Here is an 18,083-nt window from a genome sequence, read left to right as displayed (position 1 = left end):
AGGCGAGTTGCTTTGGAAATGACATTCACGATGAGTAAGCCTTGCCCTAGGCTCAGTAAATCGTGGAGAAGCCATGAACCTCCCACACAGCCTCACACACAGCAAGGACACATTTACTTTACTTAGCACAAAGCTTTCAACGAAATTTCTCATAAAAAAATATTGTCCAAGGAAATGAAATTATTATAGTCTTTCCTTAAGTTGGATTTCACCAGGAACTATTAGGATAATTAGTACTTTCTGATTAATATTTTTATTGTAGTTAAAAAAAAAATAGGGTAAATTTATTCTCTTTAAAAATCTCCCCCTCCCCCCCAATTGATTTTTAGAGAGTGTAAGGGAGGGGGAGAGACAGAGCACTGATGTGAGAGAGACACATCAATTGGTTGCCTCCTGAACAAACCCTATTGGGGCTGGGGATCAAGCTTGCAATATAGGTATGTGTTCTTGACCGGAATCAAACCCATAACCCTTCAGTCCTCGGGCCAACGCTCTAACCACTAAGCAAACCCAGCTAGAACTATCTTAACAATTTTTAAGTGTATAGGACAGTTTTAACTATAACATTGTTGTACAACAGATCTCCAGAACTTCTTCATCTTGCATGACTGATACTATATACTCACTGAACAACTCCCTGCTTTCTCCTCCTCCAGCCCCTAGCAACCACCATTCTACTTTCTGTTTCTGAGTTTGACTATCTTAGATATTTCATGTAAGTGGAATCATGCAGCCTTCATCTTGTGATTGGCTTATTTCACTCATGACAATGTTTTCAAGGTTCATCCATGTTTTAACATATGACAGGTTTCCCTTCCTTTTTAAGGCTGAATAACATTCCATTGTATGTATGTACGTAGCTACTTTTCTTTATCCATTCATTCACTGATGGACACTGAGGTGGCTTCCACATCTTGGCTACTGTGTATAATGCTGCAATAAACATGGGTGTGAAAATGTCTCTTTAAGATCCTGTTTTTATTTTTTTTAAGATATGTACCAGGAGTGGGATTGCTAGATCATATGGCAGTTCTATTTTTTATTTTGTGAAGAACCTTCATACTTTCCCCCACAGTGACTGCACCACTTTACAATCCCTCCAATAGCGATTCCAGGGTTCAAGGATCCCAATTTCTCCACATCTTCACCAACACTTGTTATTTTCCGGATTTTTTTTTTTTTTTTTATGGTAGTCATCCTAATGGGTGTAAGGTGATATGTCATTGTGTTTTTTATTTTCATTTCCCTGTTCATTAGTGTAGGTAAACATCTTTTCATATACGTATTGGCCATTTGTATGTCTTCTTTGGAGAAATGTCTGTTCAAATCCTTTGCCTATTTTCTAATTGGGTAACTTTTTGTTGTTATTGCATTATAAGAATACTGGATAGTCTGGCTATTAACCCATTATCAGGTATATGGTTTGCAAATATTTTCTCCCATTTTAGTAAGTTGCCTTTTCACTGGTGAGGATTTCATTTGCTGTGACTTTTTGATAAGTTTTTGATCATTAAAAAATTTAACAATTTATGTTCTTTTGGTAAGACCAATAATAAAATCACTGAGCACACTGTCCCTTTTACCTGGACTCCCAAGCTACTTCCAGACTATGACACCATGTGGCAGTGTTCCCCAAGATATTGTTTACAGGCCATTTGCACGGGAACCTTTTGGAGTGTCAACATGTCGGTTCCTGGGCCCCATCCCTTACCTGCTGAACCAGAGTCTCTGAGAACAGGTCTGAGAACCTGCATTTGTAACCGGCTTTGCAAGAGATTCTTTTTCTGTTATATATATATTTGTCCTTTTTTTGTTGTTGTTAATCTTTACCCAAGGATACTTTTCAATTGATTTTTAGAGAGAGTGAAAAGGAGGGGGAGAGACAGAGAGAGAGAAACATCAAAGTGAGAGAGATACATCAAGACCCAACCAGGGCCAGGGATTGAATCTGCAACCAAGGTACCTGCTCTTGACCAGAATCAAATCCAGAAAGAACCCTTCAGTCTGCCGGCTGACACTCTACCCTCTAAGCCAACTCGGCTAGGACTGCAAGTGATTCATAAGCATATTAAAGTCTGAGTACCACAGGTACAAAGGCAAATTTCTCTTTGGAAATGGATTTTTCTTGAATAAACTGCTGGGTTATATGCTACTTGAGCAAAGGTGTCATGGGTGGCAAAATCAAGTCAACTCCACAGGACACATCTGAATGTCTCAGGACAAGGTAGCTGCAGCCAGAACTTGTATCTCCTATCAGTGTTTCCCAAAGTGTGGTACATGTACCCCCAGGGGTATGGGAAGAGTCTGGTGGGGGTACACGTTGCACCGGAGTTTGGTGGGGATATGCACTGCACCATGCTTAGCTGTGCCTAATTCTATGTTCTCATGAGTACGAGGGGTACTCAGCGTTACAAAAATTATAGAAGGGGTACACATATGTCAAAAGTTTGGGAAACACTGGGTCTAGCCCCATACACCAAGAACAATTAAATAAACAACTTTCATATTTCCTGACAAAACCATCTCATTTTGCTCTAGCACTTACTAAACCCACAGTGTCAAAAATCAATACTTAAAAAAAAATCATTACAATTCTCACCCACTTTTTCCTTCCAGTTCAGCAGTTTGGTTTATCAAACATACATTAAGCATCTAATTATTATGTGCCAGAAAACTTAACAATCTAGATCATCTCTGAACAATAGAAATATAATATGAGTTACACATGTAATTTTAAGTGATTTAATAGTTATGTTAAATATAATATACTTCACTTAACCTAATATTTCTAAAATATTACTTTAACATGGTAAGCAATAAAAAAATTACTGATATATTTTGCACTTGCGTTTTTATAACAAGTCTGAAATCAGGTGTGTGTTTTTACACTTACAATACAAAGCCATTGAGCCTAATCACTTTTATGTGCTCAATGACCACATGTACATACTGGCTACTGTTTTGGACAGTGCAGACTAAACAGGAAAAACAGGCATATAAACATAATTTCCAGCCTCACCAGACTCGTGACATTTGCAAGGGGCCCATAAAAAGATCTTCATGAATCTCCAAATTTGTAAATTCTGCTGTAAAAAATATCATTTCCCCTGTCAAGTACAATGAAGTCTATCATTAGCTAATACTTCCGTTCAGGATTCTGCAAAGGAAGCCACTGCTTCCCTTCTGCCCGGAGGCCCTGACGGAAGAAGCCCAGAATGAATGGGATCATGTCTCCACCTTTCTAATGGCTCTTCCCAAGGCCACCTTTCCTTAGGTGATAACCCCAAAATATTTTTCCAAGTCTGCTAGGTACACAGAATGCTAAAGCAAGCCTGCTTTTAAAAAGTTTGATGCAGCCGAAACCGGTTTGGCTCAATGGATAGAGCGTCGGTCTGTGGACAGAAGGGTCCCAGGTTTGATTCCAGTCAAGGGCATGTACATTGGTTGCGGGCACAAACCTGGTGGGGGGTGTGCAGGAGGCAGCTGGTCTATGTATCTCTCTCATCGATGTTTCTAGGTCTCTATCCCTCTCCCTTCCTCTCTGTGAAAAATCAATAAGATATATGTTGTTTTTTTTTTAAAAGTTTGATGCATTGCTACAAGGAAGCAAAGTTAGTTTGTCCTTGGCTGCCTTAAACTCTGATACTGAATTTTCTTCCTTGGAGACAGAACCTGGGAAAGTATTTTCATTCCATCTAGGCTGCCTTCAGCAGCACTGAACGTTTGTTCTGGCCCACTTATGGCGGTAGCTAATGGCGCTCTGATTATTTTTGGGTTATGAAAAGAATCTAAAATTCTTCAGCCAACCCTTACTCAAGGTAAAGGTAAAATCAGGAGCTACATTTCACCATATCACTATTCTCAACCCACAGAAATATTTCAGTATTTCTGAAATTGCACTTCCTGTGTCTTGTTTCTTGTATAGTTTCATGTTTCAATTAATTGTCTTTCCAACATTAGCAGTAGAGATTCTCTTCCATCAGGGAGCAGTTTTTCTGTTAGCTGGAGTACTAGCTGAAACTCAGTCCAGGATCCCTTTTTCTTGTATCTGTACTGAACATAAGGTGGAGTCTCTTGAATTGCAGATCTGGGCCACTGCCAAATTTGTCATTTTCCTCTCCGATTTATTCAAAATGGCTATTTTCTAACTAAAAATTGTCACCGTCTTAGAGCTCTTCAGTTCTGTTGTGCACACTAGCCTCCAGGTTTCTATGGGAAGTGGGCTATTCCCCAACCCTCACCCCCAACAGGAAACATACTTTTTAAGAGGACAGAACAGAGTCTTACGGTATTATTGGTATGAAGTGATATATTTGAATAATCTCAGAGTAAAATTACTCACTCCCAAACATCAGCTTCATGGCACCCCACGTCAACATCTGTTCACATTTCAATACCCCTGAACTTAGGATATGTCCTACAATTGAAATCTGGTTAACTGTTTGGCTATCGTTTTTTTGTTTTGTTGTTTTGTTTTGTTTTTCGTGGAACATAAAATGGTAAAAGATCCCTTGAGCAATTTTAAAAAAATATTTGATGAAATACAGAAAAATTGTTTAAAATCAATCCTCAGTAAAATTATACATCACTACACGCCACTAACTTTTGGGGCCATTTGTGTATAACCGAAAGGGAGAATCTGAAGTCAGGAAATGCCAAGTGTTACCTGATATGCAATGGCTGCCATGAACAAGGAAGGTGCTCAAGGTTAAGAGGAAGAGAGAGGAAAAGGCACAAAGATGGCTTCCTACATGGCTTTGGGGCTGAGTTTCTAAGAATCAGCAGTGGTGGCCGTGTGAAGGTTAAGCATACATGTGTGTGTGTGAGTGGGGGTTTTATTCGAGGCAGAGAGAAAGCAATGAACAAATTCTTCTAACCAACCACAAGCAGACGTGCATTCCCATAACTTTAAGAAAGATGATGTGACTGGGGAGAAATAGGGGCCAATCTGTGTGGCCATTTGCAGCATTTAGATATGTTCTGTAGCCACGGGAGGGCTAGATGCTCAATGCTGTTTATTTCACATATAGGGAACACCTTCTATGCCCTGTCTAGAGAGTTCATCTTTGACTATCCATAACAAATGTTGGAAAGCTGTGGCATGTCTCTTAGACTTAGCTTCCAATGGCGTGATATTAACATATAATTTCCTGCTAGTTACATATTCTTGTCATTTCATATGTTAACTTCATCTAGAAACCTTGCCAGTTTTTAGCATTGTGTTTTGTCATTGGGTTTATTTCCTGGTGCAACCTTGGAATTTTGCAAGTCACATAATGTAGAGCCTACAGGAAATTGAGACACAATCAAATGAAGCCCCTTCCTTTTCAGAATGGGGCCCTGTGGCCAGGAGAGATCACAAGGGGTCTGAGAGCACAAAACCAGCCAACTTTGAGCAGAGCTTCCATGCAGGCTGCTGATGGCTTATCCAATGAACAGAGGAAATACAAATCTGTCAGCATTTCTAGCTACTGAGTTTTAAAATAATGTGTGAATGTTTCATTTCATCTTTTTTCCCCCCAGAAATTTATATCTAGTCACTTTCCCTTATGTCAACAATGAATTTTTTAAAATTTCCCATGTGTTCAAGTATAAATGTTAAAACAGTTTCAGTAGAAACAACCCTCTAGGTATAGTTAGCTATACTTATTTTTTTTAAATATTGATTCATCAGATTATTCACACAGTTGAAAAAAAGATCCCTATGGAAGATGAGAAGTTAAATTATCTTCCATCCTTTCAAAAGCTAAGCATTAAAGTTATGTAATTTTAACTAGCTTTTATGTTTTTCCCATCTCTCAAATATCACCTAGCCTTTCCCTTCAGATTTTGTTAAGGCTATGATTACTTGAGTATTCCATATAACTTTAAAGGGATTCTGTTTCTCATTGAGTTTTGTCTTCTACAGTTAATTTTTGACATTTCATAAATTCACAAGCAAAAGTGAAGCATGACCATGCTTTAATTTTATGAGTCAGCAAATCTTACAAGAAGAAAACAGAATTCTAATCTTATTCAAGGCAGCTAAAAGATGGATGAGTTTTTATTGAGACTCTACACATGTAGGGTCATTTTAAAGGATCATTTCATTTACATTTTGAAACAGCTCAGGTATTATATTGGCATTAATTCAGCTTAATGATGCCCTAAATCTATTAAAAATATTATCCCCAAAGTAAATATTTGTAATACCAATATAACTTATCTCCTTATATGCTGCTCAATGTAAAGTAAAAGCCATTAAAAGGCCATGTCACAAACTTCTGCCTCCTCTAAGGCACTCCACCCATCTGGCCTTTGCTTATCTGAAACAGAATAGAGTAGGCTAGCTGACATCTCTAATGCCCTCAGTCACAAAAACTACAACACTATTTTTAAATTACTTGTAGAGACATGTATATAGAAGAGAAAGTTTAGAGATGATGAGCACATCTTTTTCTAAAGATGAAGAGATTGAGATTCCAAAAATGGAGCAAATGCATCCAAGACCAGGTTAAAGATCAAGTTCAGAGGAGTCTCAACCACTATTCTAAGGGATGTTTCTCAAAGGAAAATCATCAAACATAACATCTCATATTCTAATAACCTAAAATAAAATAGCCAAGATAGCCTCTAAAAGGTTTTCCTCCATAACATTAAAATTAAAAATATTATGTCCCCACAAACAAATTGAAAACAAAATAAATCACATACAACTCACAAGGGGACAGTCTACATTTCGCTTGCCCTTCTTTCTCCTATTGAAAGCCCTGCTTGCAAAGGGTGTTCAAGTGTTAATGTTTGGGACAACAAAAATCTTGGCAACAATATCAAAGAAGCCGTCATGTGAAAATAAGAAATCTCCAAGACATTTACAAGAACAAGTGACATTAAATGGATTAGAAGACTGGAAATACAAAAAGAACAAACAGGCTATTTTTTTGCTAAAGAAAATATTATTAAAAAAAAACACAAAACAAAACTTGGTCAATGGGGGAAAAATGGAGACATATGTACTACTATTTATAATACTTTAAACAATGAAATAAAATTTTAAAAAAACTTTAAAATCTTGCTGTGTAAATTATATTAACTTTTAATTGTATATAGGTTGGTTTACATAACTTTCAAATGTCCATCAGAATTTAGCATATGGATTTTAATATCTAGTACATATGGTGGTTTTTTCTTTAAAAGCTTAACCTCAAAAGTTGACAAATCAAGGAATATCCTACTTAGGTCTCAATCAACTTCAAGAGTATTCAATGGAGTAAAGATAGTCTATACAATGTTGGGGAAATTGGATATATACATGCAAAGAAAATGAAACTAGACCACTGTCTTACACTTTGCACAAGAATAAAGTCAAAATGGATTAAAGATTTAAATATTACTCAAAATACTATAAGAAAACATAAGCATTTAAATCTCAGACATATCTCGTAGAAATATTTTTTCTGATATTATCTCCTCAGGCAAGGGAAACAAAGGAAAAAATAAACAAATGGGACTACATCAAACTAAAAATTTTTTTGCACAGCAAAGGAAACCATCAACAAAATGAAAAGGGAACCCAGTGAATGAGAGAACATATTCATAAATGATATATTTGATAAGAGGTTAATATCCAAAATTTATAGAGAATTTATAAAACTCAACACCAAAAAAGCAAACAATCCAATTTAAAAATGGGCAAGGGACCTGAATAGACACTTCTCCAAAGAGGACATACAGACAGTCGATAGACATTAAAAAAGATGCACAATATCACTAAGCATCAGAGAAATGCAAATTAAAACCACAATATCATATCACACCAGTCAGAATAGTTATGATCAATAAAATCAATAAACAACAAGCTCTGAGGATTTGGAGAAAAGGGAACCCTCATGCACTGTTGGTAGGAATGCAGATTGGTGTAGCTACTATGGAATGCAGTATGGAGGTATCTCAAAAATTTAAAAATGGAACTACTTTATGATCCACTGATTCTACCTGTGGGAATATATCCAAAGAAACCCTAAACACTAATTCAAAAGAATGTATGCACGCTACGTTCACTGCATTATTTAGAATAACCAAGATTTGGAAGCAGCTTAATTAAGTGCCCATCAGTGGAAAAGTGGATAAAAAGTTGTGGTACATTTACACAAAGGAAATTCTAACCTTTTGGAGCAGCATGAATGGACATGGAGAGCAACCATGCTAAGTGAAATAAGCCAGTCAGAGAAAGACAACTACCATATGATTTCACTTATACGTGGGATCTAATTAACAAAATAAATTAACAAACAAAATAGAAACAGACTCATAGATAAAGAGAACAGAGCGACAGCCGTTAGAGGGGCAAGGGTTTGGGGGTTTGGTGAAAAAAGTGAAGGGATCAAGCACAAAAACTAAAACAAAAAACTCAAAGGTAGACAACAGTATGGGAAAGAGGTGTGGGGGAGGTCACTGGGGGGGGGGTAAAGGGAGAATAAATGATGGTAGAAGGAGTCTTCACTTACGGTAATGAACATGCAATCCAATATAAAGATATGATGTGTTATAGAATTGAAACCCATATCATTTTATTCAACAATGTCACCCCAATAAATTGAATAAAAAATATATATATATATATACCTACAAATGCAAAATATATACATACATTACATTGTATGTATTTTATATGCAAATATATAGACATAAATGGACAATTACCAATATTACAGACATGATGGGGGGGAAATTGTGTGAATACAGTGACCACAACTCCATGAAATTACACATTAGCATAATGTCAGCAATTAGGATAATTATAGAGACACTTGTTTACAACGTTCTTTTTTCCTTTTCTTGATTTTTTACAAGGTTCTTTTTCTTTAGAGTTAAATTCATAATATAACATCTTAAAGAAATTATCAAATAAATATTATGCCTCCACAGGATCACTCAAAACTTGAGGGAATTTATAGATCATTTAATCTAATCTCCTGTTTTCATAGAGAGGGACTTAGAGAGCCAGGACTGAATAAAATTTCCCAAGGCACCTAGGATGCCTTTTTCCCCTGTATTAAATTACTGGAGAACACAGACAACAACATGTGCTTTATCAAATGTCTACACTGTACACAACCCACCAGGGCTCCTTGCTCTGGAAATAGCATGGATTCAAGGACTTGGCTTGGTAAAGCTGTGGTCACTAAATCATGTTTGAGCTTTGGCTGACTTAAGAGCAAGGTATAAGGGCAGCCCAGACGGGGGAGGGAGAGCAAAGAGAAGACCTTAAAATAACAGTCAGCAGCAAAGGGAAGCAGCCGGCAAGAGAAAGCACTATCAAAAGAAAGCACTGTATTTTCCTGCACCCCGGCTCAGATAGCCACCTACACCTATCTATACTGGGTCATCAGTTGGTGTTATGTGAGAACTCATAAAAGATCCCTTTTCCAAATTCTATTTTCTTAGGCAAGAACCTTTTAGGATTTAATAGCAGCAATGCCTGGAGTGAAGACAGGGCCATCCATCGGGCATATACCTGGTGAGGCAGGGAGAAGAAGTCGAGAGGATCTCAAAGGCAAAGGTGCAGAGCTCCAGGTCAGGAGTGCATAGAGAAGCAGGAAGCAGGAAGGGGGAGTGGTCTGGCACCAATGCAAAGTTTACTTATTTCACAATGATGCCCAGGCTGCCTATGGCAACAATGAGGAATGAGCATTAGCTGCAAGGACACTGAACCCCTGGCCTTCAGGGAGCAGCAGGGGGAAGGTAACTCCCCAGGGTGCTGATGACCAGGCTCCCTCCTCAAGTGGCTGCAGGGAATTCTGGCCCTGGGCATTGCACTGGCACCTCCCCCCACAGCTTCCACCCCTCATGTACCACTGCTAACTTCTTTAGAACTTCTAGCACCCTGATTATAACCTCTGCTGTTCACTTCTTTCCCGCCTGAAGGGATGGATCTCACCCCCGTGACCCTTCCCACCCTAGTCCATTTATTATCCCTTCTCTTTCAAGTTAATTAACCCCTCTCTCTGCCCTCAATCCATATTCTTCAACCTCTTACTTCCTCCAGTTACCATCTTCTTCCTTCACTTTGCAGAGTTCTAAGCCCACCATACCAGAGAGTTTCTCACCATGAGCCCAACTCAGGTGCTCATTTCTCTTGATCTTTGACTCAAGAAATACTATCTCTACTTTTGCTATATTTTCGATTTTCTTTGTTAGTTCCTCTTCCTCTATACTCACATCTCAAATATCAGAAATTGATAAGGTCCCAATCTTGGTTATCTTCCATTACACTTGCTCTAGGTGATTTGTTCTGTGGTGGCTTCAACGAAGAGCTGTATGCTATGCCTTCCAGGATTAAACACCTCTCCAGAGATTACAACAGGGAGATGGAGAGGTGGGTCTGATGCTTTGGAGAAGTGTTTAGGTTTCCATCTCCTATGGCAGTGGTCGGCAAACTCATTAGTCACCAGAGCCAAATATCAACAGTACAACGATTGAAATTTCTTTTGAGAGCAAAAATTTTTAAACTTAAACTTCTTCTAACACCCTTCTTCCAAATAGACTCGCCCAGGCAGTGGTATTTTGTGGAAGAGCCACACTCAAGGGGCCAAAGAGCCGCATGTGGCTTGTGAGCTGCCGTTTGTTGACCATGGTCCTATGGCAATCTTCACCTGGATATCCCACAGGTACTTCAAATTCAGCACATCTAAAACTAAACCTTCCTCCCTCTAGTTTTACCCCCAAAGTGATCTTCCTGTGGTCCTTATGTTAATTACCAGCATGAAATCCACTGAGTGGCCCAAACTGAAAACTTAACTTCTCTCTTATCTTTCTCCAAGTTCTCTCCATTCTATCTCTTAAAAAGCTGTTAATTACATATTTTCCTTTCTATATTAACAAACAGGACTTAAGTCTAGGCCTTCAGAGGCCACACTATCTCTGTATCTGCCCATTCCCATCTTTTATACCAACAGTCTGAACTATTACTACAATTTGCAAGTCAAATTATACCACCCTCATAACCAGAGAAAATTCTAAACTTCTTAGCAAAAACCCAAGCACTTTCACATTCTGGCCCACGTTCCAAAAAATTTCACTATTTCCCATCCACAGAACTATTCCTCTGGTCATTTCAGAGTGCTGGAGCTTTCCTGAATACACAATGCCACTTGCAAAGTTTCCTTCCACCTGAAATGCCCTCACCCCATTTATCCAGGGGGCCAATGTATACCTTACTGCTAGACTCTCCTCAAATGTCACCTCCTCCATGAAGCCTTCCCCAACTCAACACCTGCCCAGACACCCTATCTTCGTCACCGAGAATTAACTACTCCATGCTGGTGGTACCCCTGCACTCCATTACTCTTCTGCAATGAGCTAATTACATCTGCATCTCCCGCACTAGACTATAAGGCCCAGGAAGGCAGGGACCCTCTCTGGTTCATCTTTGCCTCCTTCCACCAAGCAAAGTACCTGCAACAGCAGGCCTTAGTAAACATGTGATGGATGAAGGCGATAATTATGCACTACCATTTACAGAGCACTTCATACGTGTGTGAAGCACTTAAGCCCATTATCTCATCCCTCTACGGCCACCATGAAAAGGATACCACCCCCTTTTGCAGTGGAGGGAGGAAAAAGGGTAAAAATGTGAAGGGATTCAGAACTACAAATCGGTGGTCACAAACAATCACGGGGATGTAAAGCACACCACAGTAAAGAGTCAATAACCTTGTAATAACCATATGCAGTCCCAGGTGGGTGCTTGAAACATCGGGGGGAACACTTTTCAAAGTCTATAATTGCCTAACCACTGTGCACTACACCTGAAATTAATACAAAATAATACTGAATATAAACTGTAATTGAAAAATAAAAATAAAAAAATTTTAAAGGAAAAGAAAAGCTTAGAAAGATGAAGTAGTTCACCCAAAGTCAACTAGGAAATTTAGATCTGCTTTTGGCACCTTTTCTTTAACCACTCCTTTTTTTTAACCACTCCTTTCTACTGGAGGAAAGAGGTGGCTAATGGATTGTTTCTATACAAACAATCTCTCCTAATTACAGGCTCAGGTCCTGGGTTAGCCCCACATCCATTACCACCAGGGTGCTCATGAACAGCAAATTCTTGCTGATGGACTCCTGGTGGCTATCAGAGTTCCAACCAATAAGGGGGGGGGGGGGGGTTGTACCATTTACCCCAGTGAGCTCCTTGGTCTCTGGCTCAGGATGCACTCCCCAGAAACACACAGAGAACCCTGGATTTCCCCTAAGTACTTTCAGGTTTCCTACATTAGTGTCCAAGCTCTATTCTGGGAACAGAGAAGTGGGTGTGAGGGATGATAGTAAGTAATGGAAGAGATTTTTAATGCTCACTCTGGGAAAGTAGCTGCAATACTTCACAGTCACTCCTTGTACAAATGCTCTCACCACCTAGCAGGAGAGAACATTTCCACATTCAGTCTAGACTCTGGGGGTTAGCAATATACCTTTAGCTATATAATCAATGGGCCATCACTGAACACATACACCTCGTGTCTCCCAACCCACAGAATTGTGCTGCATTCAATTGTCTTTTTCAATCATTTTCAAATACATTAATTTTATGTGTTTTCTGTTGAATGCATTCTAAAATTGGCCTCTTCAATTTCCCTAATTCTAATGACAATGTCAATCCCCTATTTTCCACTAGAAACTCTACCACCACCAGGATTATTCAGCATGTAAGTGAAATCACTCCTTTGCTTACCCTGGTGAATATATTTAATCCTCTCAAATCACAGATGATTTGAACTTGCCCAAGGTCACTAACTAATAAGATTTACACACGCACACTGGACTCCAGACATGAGGACTTCTTTACCAGTATTCTCCCACCTGTATTCTCTCCCTTTGTACCCCCTGCATACTGCATTGGGAAGTCTTTCTCTCCATTCCCAACCCTTTTCACCTGCCAAATTCCTATTGGTCCTTTAAAACTCAGCTCAAGGATCCCCTCTTCCATGAACCTTCTCAGGTTTTCTCTGCTCTCTCCCCAATCTGGGAGGGGTGCCTCTGGCGTGGGCTCCACCCCTCTCTGTTTCTGTTGAAATGTAACTATCAGCTGCCTTGTCCATTGCCAGGCTCTAGGATCCTCTGGAGCAGGGTAGGGTCTGATCTTGTCCTGGGATCCCCAGTATCAATCCAGTGCATGGCACATGGCATAGACACAACAAATACTTGGTGAAATGTGCGGGGTGACCCTGCTCCTCTGATTTGGCCAAAGGCCCGGTGAATGATGTCATATGACTTAGCAGGAGAGATTTCTCACCCGGAGCAAATGCCATTTTCCCAGTTTTCCCTGAACTCATTCTCTCACCAGGCTTACACTGGGACACGTAGTTACCATTAGTTGAGGAGCTGACACTTCACAGACATTAGATGTCTGCTTCGTGCACATTACGTTTATCCTGACAAAACTGTTAGTAGACATAATCTTTATTTTCTGAGTCAAGTTCAAAATCGATTTTCCTACTTGACTTGTCTATAGTCGCCTAGAAGGAAGGTTTTGTGTTAAAGGCATGTATTAATTGCTCTATGATAGGGGTGTCGAACTCAATCAGAGAAGGGGCCAAAATCTAAAATCCAGCCTAAATCGCAGGCCGAATGGTTTACTGAACAGTCATAAACTGTCATTGTGATGGAAACGCAGCAGAGTGCAGTGATGACAGCGCGGTGCGGGCCACATTGCAAGGCCTGGCGGAACGGATTTGGCCCGCGGGCCTTGTGTTTGACACATGTGCTCTATGATGTACAGTCATTTCTGTCCTGGAGAGAGTCATTAATACGTAAAATTACTTACACACATAGAGTGTATATACTTGGATGTTGGAGTAGTGAAAGCATGGCCAACTAGGAATCATAAAGGTTCAAGGTGCTTCTACCACACTCATTATCCAGGGCATTTTATGAAGGTTGGCTTAATTTTTTATCAGGTAAATAGGGATTATAATACCTATTTACATAAAAAGGGGCTGATTATGCAGCTTTCTCAAAAAAAAAAAGAGGGCCTTGGCCCATTTTAGAGCCCTATGTTAGATAAAAAGCTTGCGTACTGTTTCTCAAAGAGTGTGGAAGGACCCTGCACATCAAAGCCACCTGAGGTGCTAACAGGAGGAGATGGGAGAAGCCGCCTGGGAATCCACATTAACAAGCTCCAAATGATTCTACTGGACAGAAACGTTTTATAAATGCCACGTTACAGCAATGCTTCTCAAACTTTAATGCACTAGTACCACGGTCAGCAAACTGCAGCTCATGAGCCACATGCGGCTCTCTGGCTCCTTGACTATGGCTCTTCCACAAAATACCATGGCCTGGGCGAGTCTATTTTGAAGAAGTGGCGTTAGAAGAAGTTTAAGTTGAAAAAATTTTTGCTCTCAAAAGAAATTTCAATCGTTGTACTGTTGATATTTGGCTCTGTTGACTAAAGAGTTTGCCAACCACTGCACTAGTACATGTGACTCATTCTGGGGATCTTGTTAAAATGAAGATTCAAATTCAGTGAGCCTGGTGGGCAAATTGAGATTCTGCACCTCCAGCAAGCTTCAAGGGGAAGCCAGTGTTGCTGGTCTATGAATCACATCTGAGAAGCAGGGGTTTGAAAGATCTATCTGCACTGGAATAAATTAGTATTGCTTTGTTTCAGATTGTACTCCCAACTTCAGAAGTATTCCAGAAAGCCCAAACTCTGTGTATCAGTACAAAAATCACCTGTACTACTGACAACCACACTGAACAGCTTCCCTCTTGCCAAGGGAAAAGCAGTAGGATCCTTTTCAGATACAGATAGCACATGTTTCATATGAGAAAAAAACAATTCATTGCCACTTTTTGAGTCCTATTTATTGTGCAAAGCATCTACCTAATAAAAGAGCAGCATGCTAATTGTACCTATGCAACGCCCACCAGCCAATCAGGAGCATGCAAATTAACCCAACAAAGATGGCGGGTTAATTTGCATACACAGGCACCTAGTGGCCAGAGGGCGGGATGCTTGGTTGTCACCATGGCGACAACTGCAGGCATTCAGCACCATCCCAGCTGCTCCTGGCCCCTGGGTAGCATGTGAAGGCAGAAAGGCTGCTCTGGCCAGAGTGAAGATGGTGCCAGCAGCCAGGGGAATGAATCTTGCACGAATCTTCATTCATGCTTCCGGCCACTAGTTTTCTATAAATGTGAAAAATTAACAAACAGAAACCTCATTTAGGGAACCCACACAGATGTCATTCAACAATACTACTGACCCCAACAGGAGACATAACTTCTGACAGGAAGTGATACTATTTTACTACCTCAGCAGGAGAAAGAAGAGTATTTCTCATCCAATAGCAGTTCAGCCAATGGGAAACTGCCATAACTCAATCAATTAAAAGTCACTATCCTTCAAACTTTCAATTTCCTCCAATGGACTCTTCATTTACAACCGTTCCTCCCAAGTCTATAAAAGAGCATTCCTCCCCTTTGTTCCTCTGGACTTAGGAGTGGTTTGCCATTAGACCTCATGCCCTGAACTGCAATTCTTTGTTGTTCCTGAATAAACCCATTTTCTAGAGAAATACCTGGCTATTGGTTAAAGGCCAACATATATTATCTCTACTCCCCACCACAATACCACAAGGTGGATATTCTTTGCTCTATAGACAGGGAAGTGATGTAAAGAGCTTAAGTAACTTGCTCAAGGTCACGTGGCTCGTTATTTTTACAGTTGGGGTACCAATCCTGCTCCATTAGGATCCAAAGCCCTGGTGTGCCCTCTGCACATCCTCCATGATGCTAGATATGATTGTGGTATGAAATGTGACAGCTTGGGGGTGGGAGAAATTGGGGAGGAAAGTTTTCCCTGTAGCAGTCTGCATTTAAAGCTCTGTTGAGGCAGAATCTAGACAGGAGTGGGGATGGGAGTATGGATGGGAATAAGGCTAATTGATAACCTCTGTTATTTAATGAACAAAAACCTGCAGACAGCAAACCTGTCCGTGGTTCCCATAAATCTGACAATGCAGGTGGAGTAAAAAGTGCACCAGTGACCAGTGCACCGATCTAAATGTTGCCACCTCCCTTCAGGCTTCTAGCTGAGAAGCTCAACTGGTAAAGAGCAAAAATTCTCTCTGATCCACCTGCATCCTCTCCTATATGAGGTTTCTGTAACCTTAAAGTTCCTGTCAACACAGGTTGTCACTGCCATGTCATTGCACAGTGGCCACACCTCCCTGCTTCTGATAAAACTGCCTCTACATGGGGGAAAAAATGCTCTGTTTAGTCAGAAAGTTTTCTTTCGGATAACAACACGTTCTGTATTTTTCACACAGTTGACGTGCAGAGAGAAATGCTCAGGGAAACATAAAGATGCTGAAAATTGTCATCTTCGAAAGATCTTTTAACTTTACTATAAATAATACAAATATTTATCAATGCAATGCAAAAAAGAAAGAGAGATACATTTAGAAAGCCACATCTCTTGCAATTATATAGATGTGATGGTCTAAAAACCAGTGGCATTTGAACTATTAAGGATTCTACACTGAGTTTGCCTCTATGTTATATACTCTACACGATGTTTCAAAAATAAAAACTGTAACCTAAGGAGAAACTGGTTTAAAAGTCTGATTAGAATGTGAGTGTATTTTCAAATCAAAGGTAAGAAATCGAGTCTGGAACATTAATTTCCAACCGATAAAGCATTTCCTATTTCACTTCCCAACCCCCGGAACAGACCAGATCTCAGATCACCTAAAACTAAAAGTCAACAGAAACCAATTTGAGATTTTTTTTCTGACAGCCTTGACTGAAATGTTTGCAATGAGTCATAATACTGTATATAGGGCCTTCATGGCTAATGCCCTCCTGTGTGCCTTGCTTCCTGCACCAACACGGTTCTCAAACCAGCTTCGGCTCGGCTAGGTTGGGTTTTCCAGGCCTTGATCATTTCTGTAAAGTTACCAGATCTCAGTGCCTAAGGCTGCCACCCAGCAGCGCCTTTCTCATAACTGGTGTCTTAAATGCTATAATATCTACACAGCCTGGTTCTCTTTCTAAACCAGGACTCTCTCCCCCCAGCCTGGCACTGAATACCTGTCACCTGCCAAAGGGCACAGCCCTTTGAAGACCCCAAAGAAACGCTGAGGGGCCTAGAGGGAGCCCTCCCAGTGAAAAGTGGGAACGATTCACTGGGAGTCGGTCGTTCTGGGTTGAGGCCCAGAATAAACAGGATACGTTCGCTTCTAGAGGAAGCAGGAGCTGCCATAGCCCCGGGTCAGGAAAGGAGGAGTCAGCAGCACCCAAAGGAAACGGACGCGCCAGGGTTGCAAGGGATCTGCCTTGCTTAGGGTCTCTCTGGTGCCAGTGAGATCCGAGGCTGGGGACCACCTCGTTGGCAGGGCACCGAGCTCAGACCTCCCGGCACCAGTGGCCAGGAAGCGGTACCCAGCTGCTCCCTGCCACCTCCGCCAAAGATGGGTCCTGGGTTGAAGAGGGGGGAAAAAGGCACACGCCAGGCTGGTGAAGTGTCACCAAGTCAGCCCCGGAGGAGAGGACCTGGGGATCCCGGGGCTCGGCGGCTGGGGGGCAGGCGAGGCTCGGAGCCGGTGGGGTGCCCCCTGCGCTGGGGCGGGAGCCCGCAGCGCTCCCCTCGCTCCCCGGGGGCTGACGCGCGCTCCCCGGGCGCGCACCCGCCGGACCTGCCCAGGCCCCGGGGAGCCGGCGGGGGAGGGGAAAGGGCTCCGGCGGTCCCCGCAGGGGGATCCGCGGCGGCGGAAGGCGACTCGCCAGCCCCCCGCCGCCCACGCAGGCAGCGCTGGCAGCCCCGGGGGGCGCCCCCACCGCCCCGGCGGCCGGCCATCCCCGCCGCAGCCAGCAGCCCGCCCGGCGCGCCCCCGCCCCGGCCCCGGAGGGCAGGTACCTCGGTGCCCCGGCCCCCGGGAGCCTCCGGGCCGAAAGCCGAGCGTCCCTCCGGCTCCCTCATCCGACGTCGGCGTCAGCGGCGGGCAGAAGGGGCGGGGAGCGCGGGAGCGGCCCTTCCTGCGGCGGCGGCCGCCGGCCCGGATGGCACCGCGGAGCCCGGCGCCGCAGCGCAGATCGGC

At 41.7% G+C, this 18,083-nt stretch overlaps 1 protein-coding gene across 11 annotated transcripts in view; it reads right to left on the bottom strand.

Annotated features, from left to right (window-relative positions):
* Window positions 1-18,083, bottom strand: part of ICA1 (islet cell autoantigen 1) — a 112,940-nt gene that overhangs the window by 94,583 nt on the left and 274 nt on the right. For 3 of the 11 annotated variants that reach the window (XM_045578391.1, XM_045578392.1, XM_045578397.1), the window contains exon 1: window positions 17,903-18,046. The exons of 3 other annotated variants lie outside the window; for them this stretch is intronic. The gene's annotated coding sequence lies outside the window, so the exon portion shown is untranslated. Of the gene's footprint in view, window positions 1-17,902; window positions 18,052-18,083 lie in introns of those variants that run through there. 5 more of the 11 variants (XM_036429334.2, XM_045578396.1, XM_045578399.1 and 2 more) reach the window with 4 other exon arrangements.

This window comes from Pipistrellus kuhlii, unplaced genomic scaffold, assembly GCF_014108245.1.
Source record: "Pipistrellus kuhlii isolate mPipKuh1 unplaced genomic scaffold, mPipKuh1.p scaffold_m20_p_10, whole genome shotgun sequence".
Taxonomy (NCBI): Eukaryota; Metazoa; Chordata; class Mammalia; order Chiroptera; family Vespertilionidae; genus Pipistrellus; species Pipistrellus kuhlii.
The sequence above is the reverse complement of the archived record's forward strand: the minus strand, read 5'-3'. Positions and strand labels throughout refer to the sequence as shown.